The sequence below is a fragment of the Scylla paramamosain genome, chromosome 18, assembly GCF_035594125.1.
Source record: "Scylla paramamosain isolate STU-SP2022 chromosome 18, ASM3559412v1, whole genome shotgun sequence".
Taxonomy (NCBI): domain Eukaryota; kingdom Metazoa; phylum Arthropoda; class Malacostraca; order Decapoda; family Portunidae; genus Scylla; species Scylla paramamosain.
This window is the reverse complement of record NC_087168.1, coordinates 10,997,150-11,016,287: the sequence shown is the minus strand read 5'-3', so window position 1 is coordinate 11,016,287 and position 19,138 is coordinate 10,997,150. Positions and strand designations below refer to the sequence as shown.

Sequence of the window (19,138 nt, the reverse complement as noted above, 5' to 3'; positions counted from 1 at the left end):
GACGTAATATCTGAGGGCTGTAAGGCTCTGCTAGAGACTTGCTCATCTGTTTATGATTCCTCGTGGTCAGTGACGTAATATCTGAGGGCTGTGAGGCCTTGCAAGATACTCGTACTTACTCACCTATTTATTCCCTCTCGTGGTCTGTTTACCCCTTTTCAACTGATTGTTGATTTTAACGAAACTTCAAGAAAGCGGATGGTTTTGAACTCGCTGCCATGAATGGGCTTATGTGGAGAGGCCGTATCTTATTAGAAGACCTTCACCAAAGGAGGCAGATGAATGCCCTGATAAACATTTCAACTTCAGGCTATGATCAAAAGTGTGTGTTTTAACATTAATTTGAACAAAATTGGGGTATGCTTGAATGCAATGTTGTTGAAATGCTTATGGCAGGTATATGCTTGTTGCTTTTAGGTGGCGTTGGATGTTCATCTTGCTGTAACAGTTAGTGCTGTTGGCAGGAGCAAGACTTTTGCCCATCCGTATCAGTCTCATCAGTTCTCTTGCGTGGTTAGAATGTCATTTGCCCCAGTGTAAGGAGCTGACTTCGATGCAATCCAAGCTGGCTAGGGTTGCTGTTGCCGAGGCTAAGGTTAAGATGCGTAGGAGCTTTACTGGGTTTGTCACTGCTAATGTAGTTATGCATATGCAATGATATTCAACAGATAACATTTCCAAACATTCTGTTATTACTGAAGATGATGGAATGAACAGCGTTTGATACCGCTATGCATACTGATAATCCTTTCGAAGAATCCCTAATATGCTGTGCATATGTTCTAGTTTCGTTTCCTAAAAGTATTCAATCTAGTTACCAAATTTTATTTTTAGGCCAAAGAAACGTTACAGTTACTATAACCTCGGTGTAACTGTAAGCTTTTGGTGGGGAACAGAAAGAAGATTTATGAACTCGGCAATATATCAAGAGTAACATGTATATTCTCCAGTCATACTTGTATATCTTGCCGCTAGCATCATATCTTTAGAGGTTTCTAGACTTCCATGTAAAGCACCAGGACTGAGATGAGTCAAGCCATTGAAATCTGAGGTCTAGCTAAGAGCTTCTTTCACTGTGAGAGCCTTGGGGGGGATTGGGTCTCTCTCTCTCTCTCTCTCTCTCTCTCTCTCTCTCTCTCTCTCTCTCTCTCTCTCTCTCTCTCTCTCTCTCTCTCTCTCTCTCTCTCTCTCTCTCTCTCTCTCTCTCTCTCTCTCTCTCTCTTTACTACTGCTACTACCACTACTACTACTACTACTACTACTACTACTACTATTACTACTACTACTGTTATTGTCATCATCATCATCATCATCATAATCATTATTTTTATTATTATTATTATTATTATTATTATTATTATTATTATTCTCTCTCTCTCTCTCTCTCTCTCTCTCTCTCTCTCTCTCTCTCTCTCTCTCTCTCTCTCTCTCTCTCTCTCTCATCTAGCCCCACACTTTTCAATAGCGTGTTCTCATTACCGCTGCAGCTTCACAACACGCTGCCCTGGGAAGCTTGCGGCCAATCACTCACGCACGCTTTCAGTTATTCCTTTTGACGTTGTGAAAAATACGAGAGTAACGCAATACGTCTGTGTATAGGAAAACTGACACAGGTGGGCACACAAATATTTTTCAACTTGTTATTTTTCTTGCTCTTTTGTTTTACTTGTATTGTGTTTTCATTGCTTTGACATTATTATTGTTCTTTTTTCTATATTGCTGTTTTTGTGTATTTGCTCCCGTGTGTGTGTGTGTGTGTGTGTGTGTGTGTGTGTGTGTGTGTGTGTGTGTGATTCTCTCTCTCTCTCTCTCTCTCTCTCTCTCTCTCTCTCTCTCTCTCTCTCTCTCTCTCTCTCTCTCTCTCTCTCTCAGACCTTAGCACCCACACATCAAACACTACTCACAGTAATACTTGGAAAGGGCAGTGTGTAGACTTCAGATTATGAAGATAACTACTATTTTAGAGGGAACATATTCTTAAAGGGAGCTGTTTTTCTCAGTAGTCATCATCGTTATCAGCGTGCTGCTTGAGTCCACTGCACGACAAAAGCTTCCCGAACCTTTCCTACTTATCTCTGTCTGCTGGAGAGGCGGTGGAGGGGCATTGTGGTGGTACAGGGGTCAGGGGGGAGGGGTGGAGCCGATACTACGCCATGCTCGGATGGCTTATCTTGATTGGGAAAGAAATTTGGTTCGGTCCCTCTTGGTAGACGTATAGTATGGCTGCATCTGTCTTGTTATATTTATTTATTGGTTTATTTACTTGTTTGTTTAATTTACAGCCTAGAATATGAAAATAAAAGGGAAAAACCCCGCACAGTATACCTTTCCCGAAAAAAAGATTACTACTACTACTACTACTACTACTACTACTACTACTACTACTAGTAATAATAATAATAATAACAACAATAATAAAGGGAAAGAATTAAAAAATTGGTCAGTTTTGTTTGATTTTGGCACTATTCATCATGTTGGGGGCTGATTTTTCGCAGTGCAGTGGCATTTTAACGTTATAAACATGTGCGAGAGAACAAAGTGAATGGTGTCCATGGTCATGTACCAGAAGTTCTTCTTGGGTAGATTCCCTCCACGAACATTCCATCTACAAGATTTCCCTCAAATGCCATGTGTACGTTAGGTAAAGTTGAAATGAATCCTGTGTGGGATTATTTTTGGATGAATTTCTTGCTGAGGAATCTTCGTGAGCGGAATTTACTCGTGTGGAATTTATATTAAAGCATCCAGAACAGTGCTTCAGTTGAGTGTGAGTTGTTTTGTGGTGCCAGGGAGGACCACGAACATATGAGGCTGGCCGTAAGTTTTCATTTACCTAACACTCGCTACATGACACAACGGGAGAAAAATCACCAAACTAGAAACAAGAATTTATGCACACCAGTTTATTTTTATAAATTTTCAGACATGATTTGTCTTCTGACACTTGAGTTGTGAAATTTGAACTTGCAAACGAACAATTAGTCTTTATTTTTGTATATTGTACATTGTCAAACAGCAGAAAAGGATTATTTGTTTACCATATAATATTTTAAGTACTAATAACGTTGTAATGACGAAAGCAATGATTAATAAAGATGTTATATTCCTTTGCCTTTAAATTATTCAGTAATCACATGCATTCTCAATGCTGTATAAGACTGAGAAAGTCATAATGGCAGTAGTAATAATGAATGGTAACTGTATCGCATTGTCTATGAAATATACATTAATCACAATGTCAATACTAATAATCCAATAATAAATGAAATAGTAATGAATAACGACTGTATCTCATTGCTACAAAATTTTTGGTAAAGCAACTCGCAAACGTGGAATTCATGTTTTTTGTATTATAGTTTCGCTAATAATAACCCAAAATAACTAATGTATAACTTTTTACAAGATACTCCGTAGTGCAGAGGCCTACACGCTGAACACTGATGCCACGTAATCTCTGCATAAAGTAACCATTGATATTGTCCAATCTGTACAGTGGCATTTGACCTCATTATCGTGACGCATTTAAAAGTCCAGCCAATTAGTCAATATCCGGTGTGTGGCCTTTACTTCCAGCCTGCGCCGGGTGGCTGTAATGGGATCACAGGCAGACTCTGCGTCTCCCTTTAGGCGAGAGGAAGAGTGGCCCCGCCGAATAATGGAATCTGCAAGCCTACAATACCTTTATATAAATTTTGCTGCATTCCGCTTTGAACCAAATCAAATCTGCGGACGTCAGTTAAATGTGAGAAAAAAAAAAAGCTGTGTGGAGTCATTCAGCATTTTGAAAATATTGCGTTCATAAATACAAATGTTGAAATGAAACAAAAATATATAGAAAACCTAAATTAACTAGTTTCCAGGAAATTGTATATAGATTCTTTCTTTTATTATTTATTCCCGGGACAGTTTAGCTATGATATCATTTATAGAATGCCAAAGAAATTTGTGAAATATGGCGTCAGATGATAGAGGGAGATTCAGTAAACTGGTGATGGTGAATGCAGCACGCCAGTGTGTCAGTCACCGAGTATTGCATGTTGTCCAGGTAATCGTTTCATCAAGGTGACGAAAATGAATTATACGAGGTGACTCTTCACGTCGTGGTTTTTACACTTTCCTGGACATCATTTGACGTGTATAAATGCAATTGTTTCGTATGAATAATTAAACTTCTGTGATAGAAAAAAAAACGAGAGAGTAATTATATTTCTTTCCCTCCCTCATGTCCTCGCTCCCGCTTAATTAAACTTTACTTTAAAATTCTCTCTAATAACATCTTTTGTGCCTCCTCTGGCCCTGACCCCAAGCACGAATATTTTCCCGCCTGAATGCCTTTAAAAAGCTATGATTACTCGCTGATTATTTTTTCTTCGTAATTATTGACTTATATGAGTTATGTCTGTTATCAAAGGAAGATTTCAGAGTATATACGTTATTTGTATTGCTCTTCTGGAAAGTGATTATTTTTGTTACGTTGCAGTTTTCATTACAGTATTTTCAGAATTTTAATAAACAGGGAATTTGGATACGGGATCTATAATTTTCTGCTTTTCAATTAATCCCTTACTTTCCTGCCTTTTTGAGGATAATTGCCGCAATAATCTACTGCTGCTGCTGCTGCTGCTGCTGCTGTTGGTACTACAACTACTACTATTACTACTACTAATTATTGGTATTACTTTTACTATTGCTACAAGTGTTACCGTTAATGGTAATTATAATGGTGGTAAAAATAATGATGATAAAATAATAATAATGATAATAATAATAATAATAATAATAATAATAATAACAGTAATAGTAAAAAAATGCTAATGATAATAATGATTGATAATGAGAAGAATAATAATCACTAAGTGCAGTGGTCATTAGCCCCCAATCCTCTCTGTACACATCCAACGCTCACGCTGCATTCAGTAGCTCGCAGTGCCTCAGACACGGCGACAATAATGATTGATTGATTACAGCGGAGTGCATGGCGGGGCGGCACTAGAATCCAATTACACCTCACACCAAGTATTCCTGACCTGCACCTCCCTCCTCCCTCCTTACCAGAACCCATACTGATTGCCATACAGCGTGTTTTGTTTCACGGGAAAGAGAAGAGTGAACTAATAACGTACGCATCTTGTAGTTTTAATTTTGCGTTCTTGTGTGTGTGTGTGTGTGTGTGTGTGTGTGTGTGTGTGTGTGTGTGTGTGTGTGTATGAGCCTGTCCTTAATTCCAGTCATCTTGCCGTCTCTCTCTCTCTCTCTCTCTCTCTCTCTCTCTCTCTCTCTCTCTCTCTCTCTCTCTCTCTCTCTCTCTCTCTCTCTCTCTCTCTCTCTCTCTCTCTCAGTCTGCAAAGTTCATCGCGACGGGGAAAGCCAATACTCCGCCCATTTTTTTTTTTTCCGCGCCATAATTTCCTCGCTCCTTTCCCTCACCTTTCTGCTCTGTCCCTTCTCTCTCTCTCTCTCTCTCTCTCTCTCTCTCTCTCTCTCTCTCTCTCTCTCTCTCTCTCTCTCTCTCTCTCTCTCTCTCTATTCTTTTATTTCCATCTTCCCGAATTACTCTTATGCTACATTCTTTCGTGCTCCTCTCTCTCTCTCTCTCTCTCTCTCTCTCTCTCTCTCTCTCTCTCTCTCTCTCTCTCTCTCTCTCTCTCTCTCTCTCTCTCTTCCAAAATTCTTTCACCACCTTCTGCTCTGTTTTCTTTCTGGATCTTTTCTTTTTATCGTTATTATTACCCGCGCCTCACTCTTACTTTCTTTTATTTTCTCTTTCTTCCTTTATCCATTTTATTGCCGCCTCATTCCGCTATATCGTCTTCTTGCACACCTTTCATCACAATTCTCCGCGTATCTTCTTTTGCAGTTCTTACTTTCTCTTTCTCATAATTTTTCTTTTTCTTATTTTTTTTTTTCCTTCCCACTTCTTGTTCCCATCCTTCACGTTTCCTCCTTCCTTTCCTCCTCCTCTTCGTCCTCTGGAATGCTTTTCTTCTTTCTCTCCTCTCCCTCCTTTACTTTCCTCACACCTCCTTTCTTCCTTTCCTCCTTCTCTCACGGATGTCCTCGCTTATAAGTCTTCCTCTTCCTCCTCTTCCTCCTTCTCTCATACCTCTTAGTCAGTCCTTCCTTCACGGGTATTCTCCTTCGTTCATTCATCCCTTTACCTCCTCCTTACGCGCCTCTCCTTCATTCCCTCACGCTTCCACCCTATTCTTACTTTTAACCCATCTCCTTCAGCTATGTGTCGTCTTGAAAGGTTTCTTCATCATGGGTACATATCCTTGGCTCTAAGGTATGAATGCCGTGTTCCTGTTAGTGAAAGCAATGGTCCGTCGTCCCTCGAGTATTACAGAAAAAAAAAGTAAGGAGAGATGTCATGCTTCCTATTGATACGTGAAAAAGTTCGGAGTTAATTTTCTCATCGGAATGCGGGAGTGACGACTGGACGTGGTGTTGATGGTGTGAGTTAAAGACTATTTCCCCATCACTGGACGAGGTGGGTACGGCCTCATTTGTGCTGCATTGTGTAATTAATCGAGAGTGTCATCAAATTACTTGGCGAGCTCTCGACATCAGGAAGTAATAACTGTGTTGCGATACGATTCTTGTGTAATTGGCCTGGTTTATTTACCTGGTTAAATAAGACAAGTCAACACACGCACACACACACACACACACAGACACAGACACGCACTAGCGCAGCATCAAATATCGGTAAAATTCGAGGAAAAGTTATCGAGAGACTATAATCAACTTTGCTTTTCCTGTAGTGCTCGTCCTCAGAATCCGAAACCGACAAAATGATTCGGTTATCGTGTGTGTGTGTGTGTGTGTGTGTGTGTGTGTGTGTGTGTAAGGATCTTTATGTACTCTATAATTTCCATATGTAAGCTCCAAAAAGTGTGTGTGTGTGTGTGTGTGTGTGTGTGTGTGTGTGTGTGTGTGTGTGTGTGTGTGTGTGTGTGTGTGTATGTGTGTGTGTGTGTGTGTGTGTGTGTGTGTGTGTGTGTGTGTGTGTGTGTGTGTGTGTGTGTGTGTGTGAGTGATTATAACAGTAATAAACCGTTTATTAATATGGCAGTTGTTACACTGAAAATATACAGTGGATTGGTAGGGGGAAAGCACTAAAACTAAGGTGTGTGTGTGTGTGTGTGTGTGTGTGTGTGTGTGTGTGTGTGTGTGTGTGTGTGTGTTCGCGCGCGCGCGTGCGTGCGTGCGTGCGTGCGTGCGTCCGTGCGCTCTTCAGAGAAAGACTCGTAAACTTGATCTAGAAGAAACCAACTCTAGGATCTCCACATTACTGCAATTAAAAGAAATTTAATAGATCGTAAATTTCATCTCCATTATAAACTAAATTATGGAATGCTCTTCCTACTTACGGCAGTGCTTGTAACTCTACGATGTTTAAGAACAAGGTAAACATTTCGTTATTTAATCCTTTCACTGCTCTATGACTCATGGTTTCTTAATCACAAACCTTTCTGAGACATATATTTTACTTCTCCAAGAATCTGTAAACATTATTCTAGCTAGATATTGGAAAACCTACTCTTCGTCCATTCTCTCTTCCTTGTAAAGGTTTTGCGCCGTGCTTGTAGTGCAGTAGATTTTTTGAAAGCAGACATACTGGTGTACTGTACATGGTATTTAGTACTTCTCGATGTGGACTCATCCGATAACAATAACAATAATAGCATCATAATAATTTTCTACTGTGTTCTTAGTGGAGTAAATTTTTATAGGCATATTTTGTTTTGCTATTTATGCTGTTTCATACTTATGAATGGGGAAATTCAATCGTATCTATAACAATAACAATAATAACATCACAATCTACTTCTATTCAGCTCCCCCTGAAGCCTCCAGTCGTGCATCACCTTCCTCTCCTCTCTCACCCTTATCCTCCCAACATTTCCTCCCTCCTCCGCTAAGGCCACCTGTCTGCCTGTCAGATTTTACGGCAGCAACATGAAAGGATTGTAATTAGCCTCGTGCTCATGTACCCCAGCACCGCAGCAGGTATTCACGTACTTCCAATCTTATATTTCACCATAATACTCCTAAGGCCATTTCGTGGATGCTGCCAACCACTCCTTCCTCTCTTCCTCTCATCCTTCCTCCTGTAGTCATCAGTCTTCCCTCGCCTCCACAACTCACGCCAACCCCTCCACCTGTACTCCTTAATCTTCCTCACTCGCACAACTCACTGCCACGTCTGTTCCCTTAACCTGCCGTCTGGCCCTGACCCAAGCCTCGGTTCTTGCCACACCCCGACGTTTAGTTATCAGCGACATGAGACCCTTCACTTTGATCCTCCTTCATTGCCTGAAGTCGGAGCTTTTCTCTTACGGAAGGCTTGACAAAGAAAAGACAACGTTTGCAACTCATCATTAGAAATCAGCAACTTTCTGGAATTATGTTTTAAATTCGTATAATAAACTATCAATTTCGGTGTTTAGGTAAATATTCCTTTAACCCATTAGATTCAAGGTTGAATGGGTGTTTTAAATACAAGTATACGTCTCTCTCTCTCTCTCTCTCCCTCTCTCTCTCTCTCTCTCTCTCTCTCTCTCTCTCTCTCTCTCTCTCTCTCTCTCTCTCTCTCTCTCTCTCACACACACACACACACACACACACACACACACACACACACACACACACACACACACACACACACACACACACACACACACACACACACACACACACACACACACACACACACGCGTGCATGTCAAAAAACCAATTTCCTTTTAACCCATTAGATCTATTCCGTGCTGGTGAATGGAAGAGACCCGGGAAAATGTGTGTTAATTAAGATACAAACACCAGTCATTTTCTGAACAGCATTCGTTGCATTTACTTAGCATAGAGACTTTTTTACCCCCCGAGATCATGGTGGTGCTTTTAGTCCATTTACTGATTAACTGGGGCACACCTCTGCACGATAATTACAGTTTAGTCAGGCGTCACTTACTATACGGGAAGTCCAGTTTGAAATGACTTCCCTTCCTCTCCCCTTGCCTCATTAATGGCTGCATTTGCATATCTGTACCATCTGAGGGCCTTCAACACTCATTATACACCAATAATTCCCCAGTGACTAAAATAAACGCACTAAAAAAAAAATAAATAAACGCGTTCCTTTAATGTATCTAAAGTTACGTATCGCTGAATGCATGCATGTTTAGCATCAGACTCTGTAACAGTACATGTACGTCAACATTTTCCCTCAATAACTAAGATGCACGTTCCGAGAAATACTCCCCTCATACATCTAACATCTCATAAAGCAACAGACTCACGTCAAACTCGTGCCAAACTCGGGCAAGGTATATAACGTTATCACCAGCAACTGTATATGAGATAAGCGAGTTTAGCTGCGCGCCAACAACTGCAGATCACGAGCTTCCGAACACTTGGCTGAGCTGATGAGACGGTGGACCCACGATAAGAGGAAGGGAGGCCTTGGTGGAGGATTAGAGGAAGGAGGGGAGGGGACGATCTAACGCAGTGCAAATAAGTTGGGAGGCGGCGGAAGAGAAGGAGGAGTAGGAGGAGGACAGGGAAGAGAACGTGAATACATAGGTATGAAGTAAAGAGTGGGCAGAGAAGCGGGGGAAGTTGGGTAGAGGAGGAGGAGGAGGAGGAGGAGGAGGAGGAGGAGGAGGAGGGGGAGGAGGAGGGTGGGTGTCAGAAGTTATCTCATCAGGGAAGACGAAACGCTACCCACGCTGAAGGAGAATGAGAAGGAGGAGGAGGAGTGACTGAAAGAACGGAGGAGGAAGAGGAGAAAGAACAGGAGGAAGAGCAGGAAGAGGAGGAGGAGGAGAGGGAGAGAAAGGCAGAGGAGGAGGAGGTCGGAAACGTAAATAGAGGAAGTAGATTCAGTGAATGAATAAGTGAATTCTGCGAGGAGAGGGTTATGAATTGGTCATTAAGAGGGAAAAAGTTATAGTTTATGTGGACGGGAAAGAGAAAATATATCCCTCCCTCAATGCCAATTAATCGCAAATAGAAATTCCATTGCATCGCTCTTTCCACTGCAACTGCATCCGAGTCTTTTCTTCATTGCCTCCACTCTAGATGCAGGAAAAATAGATAAACAGACCACCAATTGCACCCCTGTACCAGAGAGAGAGAGAGAGAGAGAGAGAGGTACTAAGCATACGAGTAAAAATTCAAACTTTTTTTTTTTATTACTTGCAAGCACGAATACACGACTTGCAAATGAGCGAATGAGGTGCACATTAGCCTGTGTTCGCTGCATGTTGACACGCCATGCTCGCTCCGCTGCTGACTGTGCTGTGACATGGTAATCTCTTTTACTCCTTGTTTTATTCCTGTATTTAGTCACTTGGCAGTTGTTTTTATTCATCCTGTAGTGTTTTTCCTCGTGTTCCCATTCGCTGCCTTGTTACTCAACGGATGTTCTTAGTCTTGTATTACGTTTTTATGTGTTGTTGTTGTTGTTGTTGTTGTTATTATTATCATTATTATTATTGCTATTATCATTATTATTATTATTATTATTATTATTATTATTATTATTATTATTATTATTATTATTATTATTATTATACTGAAGGGGAGAGACAGAGAGAGAGAGAGATAACAAAGGATTGCGAAGGATAACAAGCAGAAGGGAACCCTTAGCTCCTTTCTTGTCTGTAGAGAGAGAGAGAGAGAGAGAGAGAGAGAGAGAGAGAGAGAGAGAGAGAGAGAGAGAGAGAGAGAGAGAGAGAGAGAGAGAGAGAGAGAGAGAGATGGAAATGGTGGATACCGTAACTAAAAACTACTCTTTCTAATACAAAACATAAAAGTTTATGTTTTCAGAAATGTGAGATACGCGAGTGAGTGCATTCGTGGTGTTTGGAGAGCCGCGGCGCTGTGCAGGCTGACCGGTTAGCGGAGCGGGGCCGGATTTAAATGTTCCCCACGCGGCCGCTTTGATACATTCTCCTCATTTATAAAAGAATTAAGGCACATGTTCAGTAATTGCTAAAAAAAAAAAAAAAAAAAAAAAATGTGCTTGGTAATTTATTAAAAGAAACTGGTCGATTTGTATTTGACCAAATTCAGTGGGTGATGGTTAGTTATTTCAAAGTCTGTTATTTGTTCATTTACAAAACAAACAAAATATGTTTTCTTCAGTTAATCAAAAAAATGTGTTCGACTTTTTTTTCTCTTTTTTTTCTCTATTTATTTATTTATTTATTTTTATTTTTTTTACCACAAAGTTATACCACTGGCCGGGACTCTGTGTACGTGAGCAGTAGGGATCATGTTTAGTAAGTAGTTTCACGCTTTGATATTTCACTCTTATTTCTAAAACACGCAAGACTTAAGTTCCTTAATTCCTCCAAGAAATGTGTCTTTTTTTTTTTTCCATGAAGTTATCACCATTGCTTATAAATCACCATTACTTATAAAACAAGCAAGAAATTTATTTGTTAACTCTTCCCCCCCCCCAAAAAAAAAAAAAAAAATATCGTTTTTTTTTTTTCTCTCAGGAAACCATATCACTGTCCGGGTCTCAGTATATCTGTGGAGTAGAGATCACGACGAGTAATCGCATTTTGATATTTCTTCTTCAAGCAATAATACTCTCTGATTCCTCCAAAATGCATGGGAGTTTTTTTTTTTTTTTTCCAGGGAATTATGCCAGTGGTCATATCTTGCTGTACCTGAACACTGGACCATGGTTAGTAATTTCGCACCTTGATATTTCCCCCTCATTTATAAAACAAGCGAGACATATATTCGTTAATTCTTCTAGAAATGTGTTCGACAGTTTTCATGAAATTACACCCTTGGTCTGGCCTCAGCGCACCTGAATAGTACTGCATCACGGCAAGTAATTTCCTGGAGTAACGCAAGGTGTTCTCTTTACATCCGCAGCCTGCAGGTGTGAGCGGCTGGTTATGTGTTGATCTTTTTCCGTCAACGAGCGCGGAAAGCATAACCGTGTATCCCTTCGAGCGTATTGTGTCTAACGTGGTTACCTTTTCATTACTTGAGTACATTGAGATGGCTGTTGGACTTTTTTTTTTTTTCAAATAACAGACAACTCATAACTGGAAGCCAAAGTTATAATGGTGAGTCTCTCCCTGTGGGAAATAAGTTGGAAGTTCAATAGGATGTAGAAAAAAAAAAAAAAAGAGGAAGGAAGACGAATGTTGGTTTAGACTGTAAGAGGAAATAAAACGCGAAAACTTTATTCTGCTGCATTGTAGAGATAAATAAACCACGAATAGACCAAACAGGATAGTCTCACTTGGCCAGACGTCCACGTAGCAAATCATAGAGTGAACAGATTGGTATGAAGAAATGAGTGAAACAGCACGAAGAGACCACTGCGGTGCGTGGCTCGTGTGGAATGCTATGAGACGCAACCCAATAACTCCTAGCCCTTGATCCCTATCAAGCAGTTATGTCCCTCATTTCCTCCCGGGGCTTCAGACTTTGTTGTAGGAAGCTGATGTAAAGGCGATGATCTCTTTAAACAACCTTGGGAGTGATGCTTCATACGTATACATGTTGCATCATTCCCACAACGAATATTTTTTGCATTGATTTTTTTTTTTTTTTTTGCAAGTAATGTTCTCATACTCATTATGTGAAAAATCTATAAAATTTATTTAATCAATGAACCAGTGCCATATAAGATGTACAGTTAACCAATGGAGTCATATCATATTCAAACAGAAGGGCAGCATCAACCTCCACTATCTCATCTCCCTTTTCTTTTGGGCTTCGCTAAACTCTTAATACAGATCAGTTCATTAGTACATGTATTAGTTTCTTTTCAATATACAGAAATGAAATTCACTCGGCTTTGTGCCATCTAGAACCGGTGTAATTGTACAGTATATTGCACAATAAATGTCTCAGGCTGCTTAAGAGGAAGGAAAAAGCGTTCCAGTATATTACACTGACCCACACATTTGTTACTGCCTAAGCTCTGCCTGAAGGTCGCCCAGGGAAATTTTCTTCCACTGAGAAATTGTCGCGTTGCAAACCATTTTAGATTTTGTTAGAATATGTTGCGAAGGAATACTTATTGTTGCAAGTGGGGATGTTTTGTGCCCTCATAAGGGATTATCTTAATGTTATAAGCCCCTTCACTGATAGTTAACCTTTCAGAAAATCATAAAAATGTATGAGCTGATATGTATTGACTCTTAACCTTATTTCCAACAAATGGTGAGCGTGGAAGGGAAAAAAAAAAAATTATGATGAAAATATAAGATCTTTTAAATTTCTATACATGCTTTCTAGAATTATATATATATATATATATATATATATATATATATATATATATATATATATATATATATATATATATATATATATATATATATATATATATATATATATGTGTATATATATATATATATATATATATATATATATATATATATATATATATATATATATATATATATATATATATATATATATATATATATATATATATATATATATATATATATATATATATATATATATATATATATATATATATATATATATATATATATATATATATATATATATATATATATATATATATATATATATATATATATATATATATATATATATATATATATAAATATATAAAAGCTTCATATAAATACTTGTTAAATCAATTGTGTTTTTCTCTTGAATAGAAAGAACAATGGTTACATAAAAAAAAAAAAAACTTTCTTTGAAGACCACAACTGTTATGTCTGTAATACTTGTTTCGTACAGGTAACGTATTTGTACTCGGTGAATGTTGTGAGGTCACGTTCCCTCACTAACTGCAGAGGCTTCTCTCATGAGGCGGCTTGGTGAGTGTCGCTGCCGTCATAAGAAATATGTTTGGTTCAGTGAACCGCGTGCTGCTCCCAGACAAACCTGAACATTACGACAACAGGAGAGCGAGAGTGTTGAGTGCGAGCAGCGAGCACCGCCAGCACTGCGTAGCCCCTGCCACGTTCCATCCAGGATAATTTTATTACTCTTCCTATTTATCTGTTTATTCATTCCTTTATTCAGTTTGTCACTCGTCTCCTGTTATTTTTGTCTGTCAGTCATACTGTCGTGGCAAAAATTTTAATTTTCATAGTTTTGTATTTTCTACAAATTTTCAATTATATTACGTTATTCGTCCTTGGAGTGAGTTATTCTTGACTGTTGATCCATATTGTGGTAAAAAAAAGTTGTATTTTATTTATGCACTGATAACAATATCATACCTAGATGATTTACCGTGGTGGACTTTTCTCTCTCTGTTCTCTCTAGTTTAACGGATCAACATTAAACAAATTTATATTTATTTCATGTTTGATTTCAGATAATCACATTTACATAAATTAAAAAGAATAGCTATATTTTTTTATGAAGTCCGTTTTGGTTCATTATATTGTGTAGAACCAATGAATATTTTCGCAATCATCAGATTCTGTAGTTAATATTTGCCGGAAAAGGGATATCATTTAGTAATGACGTAATCACAATGACACTCGCAGATACGAATGAGAATAATAACCAAATTATGCAAGGATTTACGCATTCTGAATATCAGTAATTAATTAATCACATCGCAGTTTTAATGAGCTGACCCGTTATTCCATTCACAGATGAGTTCATCTGATTTATTCCTTCTCTACTTTCTCTTCTGACAAATGAGTTTGTTGTTCAGTATTAACTTCTACATTTTCTCCGTAATGATTTTTTCAGCTATTAAGTTTATGACGACGATCTTTTATGCTATTCATTATTCCCTTTGGTGAAAAGTCTGGTTGTGCTCGCTGTCTAAAGCTTTTCCAAGTTTTCTTTAATCATTTTACACAGTGTGCCTAGAATGTGTGTGGGTGTCTCGGGTGTTGCCAGTTTACAAGGTGGAAGAGGTAGAAAGAATTAAGACAGCGGCAGCAGAGTAGTACTCCTTCATTGACTGCTGAATATAAAAGTCCTTGATATTACCATTAGGTTTGGGCATTGTTGTTCCCCGCGGTTCCCACGTTCACTAATATTGTCTTCGCTCTTTATGAATATATGAATCGGTTTATGTTTTCTCTCTGTCCAGTAGTCTCTGAAAAGCATTCTCTACGGTATGGCAGTTACATTTCGTGAAGTCGTAAGGTTCTTTTGATTTTACCACATTTTTTTTTTTTCAAGGTTTATTATTACAATCGCCAGAAAACTACTTCCATTTTCATTTTTTTTTTTACTTCTGCGGTGTCTCAAGTGAATCACCCGGCCCTGTCATCTGGCTGTCTTCAAAGGTATCCATAATTGCATTTTAAGTTCTGTTCATTAATATTCTGATGACTCCGTTCTTAATTTTTCCGAGTGTCACTTCACTGGCTGATTGGAAGGAGAAACGATATCTCGTATATTCTTTTCTTATACATAATTTTCAAGGGATAGCAGACGTTTCAAAGGCTGAATGTTTGTCTAGAAAATGTCTGTCTCTTCTCGTTAGTATAGCACATCAGCGACATTAGGCTTAACGTGATCTACTCTTGCAGACTTAATTATCTTGAAAATGTGTTCCTTATGCAGAGGAAAATGAAATTCTCATGAAGAGAGAGCTGTGTCAAGTCCACCGCCTCGACGCATTTCCTCGAGAGATCTCACCTATTAGCCTCTTTCATTAAAAATTTCCCTTTGAACGACAGGGTTATATATAAATACTTCACGCGTCCTCTGTATCCTTCCCGTGACGCCGCCAGGAGGATCAAGGTGTGCGGTGAGGAACAGGCCCTTTCACCTCAAAAGTCGTATTTCTGACTTTGGTGTGACGAAAGCTTTAAGTAGTGATATTTGAGAAGGATTATATTGATATGAGATGCTGGCGTACGTACAAGCTCGGATTCCGCAGCTCTCGAAATGTAGGAAGTATTCAACAAGTAAAATGCAAAATTAAAAATAAATGAAGTTTAGTGAAAAGAAACTGTACCGAAATGGAATCTGATAACTCAGCATATCACATTTGCACATTTGTATCACTCACTTTGTGAGAGTTGATGTTTAGTGTAAAACGAAACAGTATACACACCATTTATGCAAAAAAAAAAAAAAAAAAAAAAGTTTGGCACAAATTATTAGTAATTTTAGAAAAGGGCGTCTTTACGCGACAAGAATAATTATTCAGTAAAATCACACTGAAGTATCAAGGAAGATGCGGATAGGAAAATTTCATATTGTTTCTCACGGATACATTTTAAAAAATATGACGTGTATATCTGAAGTCCATCGTGATCTTTAATTCCTTTAATGACAGCGATAGCTGCAGGCGTGAAATTTAATGGTATACATTGTAAAAAAAAATAAATAAAAATAATAATAATTATACTTATACGTGCTACTGTGTATTAGGAGGGAGTGGATGTGCAATGACCATCAGGCAGGTCTTGCTTTTCTTCATGAATAACTATTTTATGAATCTGCATTGTGGATACCAATATATATATATATATATATATATATATATATATATATATATATATATATATATATATATATATATATATATATATATATATATATATATATATATATATATATATATATATATATATATATATATATATATATATATATATATATATATATATATATATATATATATATATATACAGCATGACTGAAATCTTTGACGCAATGCAAAAAGACATTTTTCTAAAACAAGGTTACAGTTATGCAATTATATGTATATACATCTATGTGTGTGTGTGTTTATATATATATATATATATATATATATATATATATATATATATATATATATATATATATATATATATATATATATATATATATATATATATATATATATATATATATATATATATATATATAAACACACACACACACACACACGCACACACACACACACATGTGATTCTTAAACATCTATCACTTCACAACCTTCTATCTGATCGCCAGTATGGGTTCCGTCAAGGCCGCTCTACTGGTGATCTTCTGGCTTTCCTTACTGAGTCTTGGTCATCCTCTTTTAGAGATTTTGGTGAAACTTTTGCTGTTGCCTTGGACATATCAAAAGCTTTTGATAGAGTCTGGCACAAAGCTTTGATTTCCAAACTACCCTCCTACGGTTTCTATCCTTCTCTCTGTAACTTCATCTCAAGTTTCCTTTCTGACCGTTCTATTGCTGCTGTGGTAGACGGTCACTGTTCTTCTAAATCTATTAGCAGTGGTGTTCCTCAGGGTTCTGTCCTGTCACCCACTCTCTTCTTATTATTCATTAATGATCTAAACCAAACTTCTTGTCCTATCCACTCCTACGCTGATGATACCACCCTGCACTTTTCCACGTCTTTTCATAGACGTCCAGTCCTTCAGGAGATAAACATATCACGCAGGGAAGCCACAGAACGCCTGACTTCTGATCTGTCTAAAATTTCTGATTGGGGGAGAGCAAACTTGGTATTGTTCAATGCCTCAAAAACTCAATTCCTCCATCTATGAACTCGACACAACCTTCCAGACAACTATCCCCTCTTCTTCAATGGCACTCAACTGTCCCCCTCTTCTACACTGAACATCCTCGGTCTGTCCTTTACTTATAATCTGAACTGGAAACTTCACATCTCATCTCTAGCTAAAACAGCTTCTATGAAGTTAGGTGTTCTGAGACGTCTCTGCCAGTTTTTCTCACCCCCCCAGCTGCTAACTCTGTACAAGGGCCTTATCCGTCCATGTATAGAGTATGCTTCACATGTCTGGGGGGGGGCGTTCAACTCATACTGCTCTTCTAGACAGGGTGGAATCAAAAGCTTTTCGTCTCATCAACTCCTCTCCTCTAACTGACTGTCTTCAGCCTCTCTCTCACCGCCGCAATGTTGCATATCTAGCTGTCTTCTACCGCTATTTTCATGCTAACTGCTCTTGTGATCTTGCTAACTGCATGCCTCCCCTCCTTCCGCGGCCTCGCTGCACAAGACTTTCTTCTTTCTCTCACCCCTATTCTGTCCACCTCTCTAACACAAGAGTTAACCAGTATTCTCAATCATTCATCCCTTTCTCTGGTAAACTCTGGAACTCCCTGCCTGCTTCTGTATTTCCACCTTCCTATGACTTGAATTCCTTCAAGAGGGAGGTTTCAAGACACTTATTCATCAATTTTTGACCACTGCTTTGACCCTTTTATGGGACTGGCATTTCAATGGGCATTTTTTTTTTTAGATTTTTGTTGCCCTTGGCCAGTGTCCTTCCTACATAAAAAAAAAATGTAATTGCATAACTATAACCTTGTTTAATAAAAATGTCTTTTTGCATTGCATCAAAGATTTCAGTCGTGCTGGTACAGCCGCTTCATAGTAACCAGCAATTTTTCATCGGCTGGTGTAATATCTGATAAATCTGTTATTGCTCATAATCGCATAATGGGGGAGGTGGGATGGCCACGGCAGGGGAGCAGCCCCACTCGATCCTCCGCCCCAGGAACACTTATTCCTAAATTATTATTCATTATGGAAAACTTCCCATTTCCACCTGCGTCACGGCGATCTGGCGCAGTAAATGAGTTAATCATTCTATTACTGCAGTACTTATCACCAGTGAGCTTGATCCGCGCATCACTGTGTGAACAAACCTGATCGCATCATTATCACCACCAGGTAGAGGTGGAGGAATGTGTCAGAAGTTGTGTATCCTCCACTTTATGAGTTTCTTTCTGTAAGGAATACGTACTGCTTGCAAGTCACTACAGTTGCCTCCTGACGGTCATCCAGCATGTATATCACTAGGCATCAGCAGACGCTGTTCCCCCTGATCACGAATAAAATTGACAGCATTGCCTCAGCATCTTGGCCAGGGCTCTCCTTCCTCGCCGACACGTGATCCTGTTCTCATGATGCCTTGGATCAATCTGTCTGTTAAATAATCATAATTACTGTAAAATGAAGATGTTTGTGTTCCGCCTCATGAGGAAGTAATCAGTTCTTACTCGGCAATATATCGTATTATTTCAGTGATATATTCCACTCGCATATATTCCAGCAAAACCTGATTAATTGCTCCATTATTTCCTCTTGAGAATTTCGCATGTGAGAAAAATGGACAGTTTTAATTAGTAGGGACAATATACGAGATTGTCGCCTAAGTATTAGTAAAATATCGA

General features: G+C 38.5%; 1 protein-coding gene across 2 annotated transcripts in view; it reads right to left on the bottom strand.

Moving 5' to 3' along the window:
- Positions 1 to 19,138, bottom strand: part of LOC135109094 (putative neural-cadherin 2) — a 112,709-nt gene that overhangs the window by 74,286 nt on the left and 19,285 nt on the right. The window lies entirely within an intron of this gene.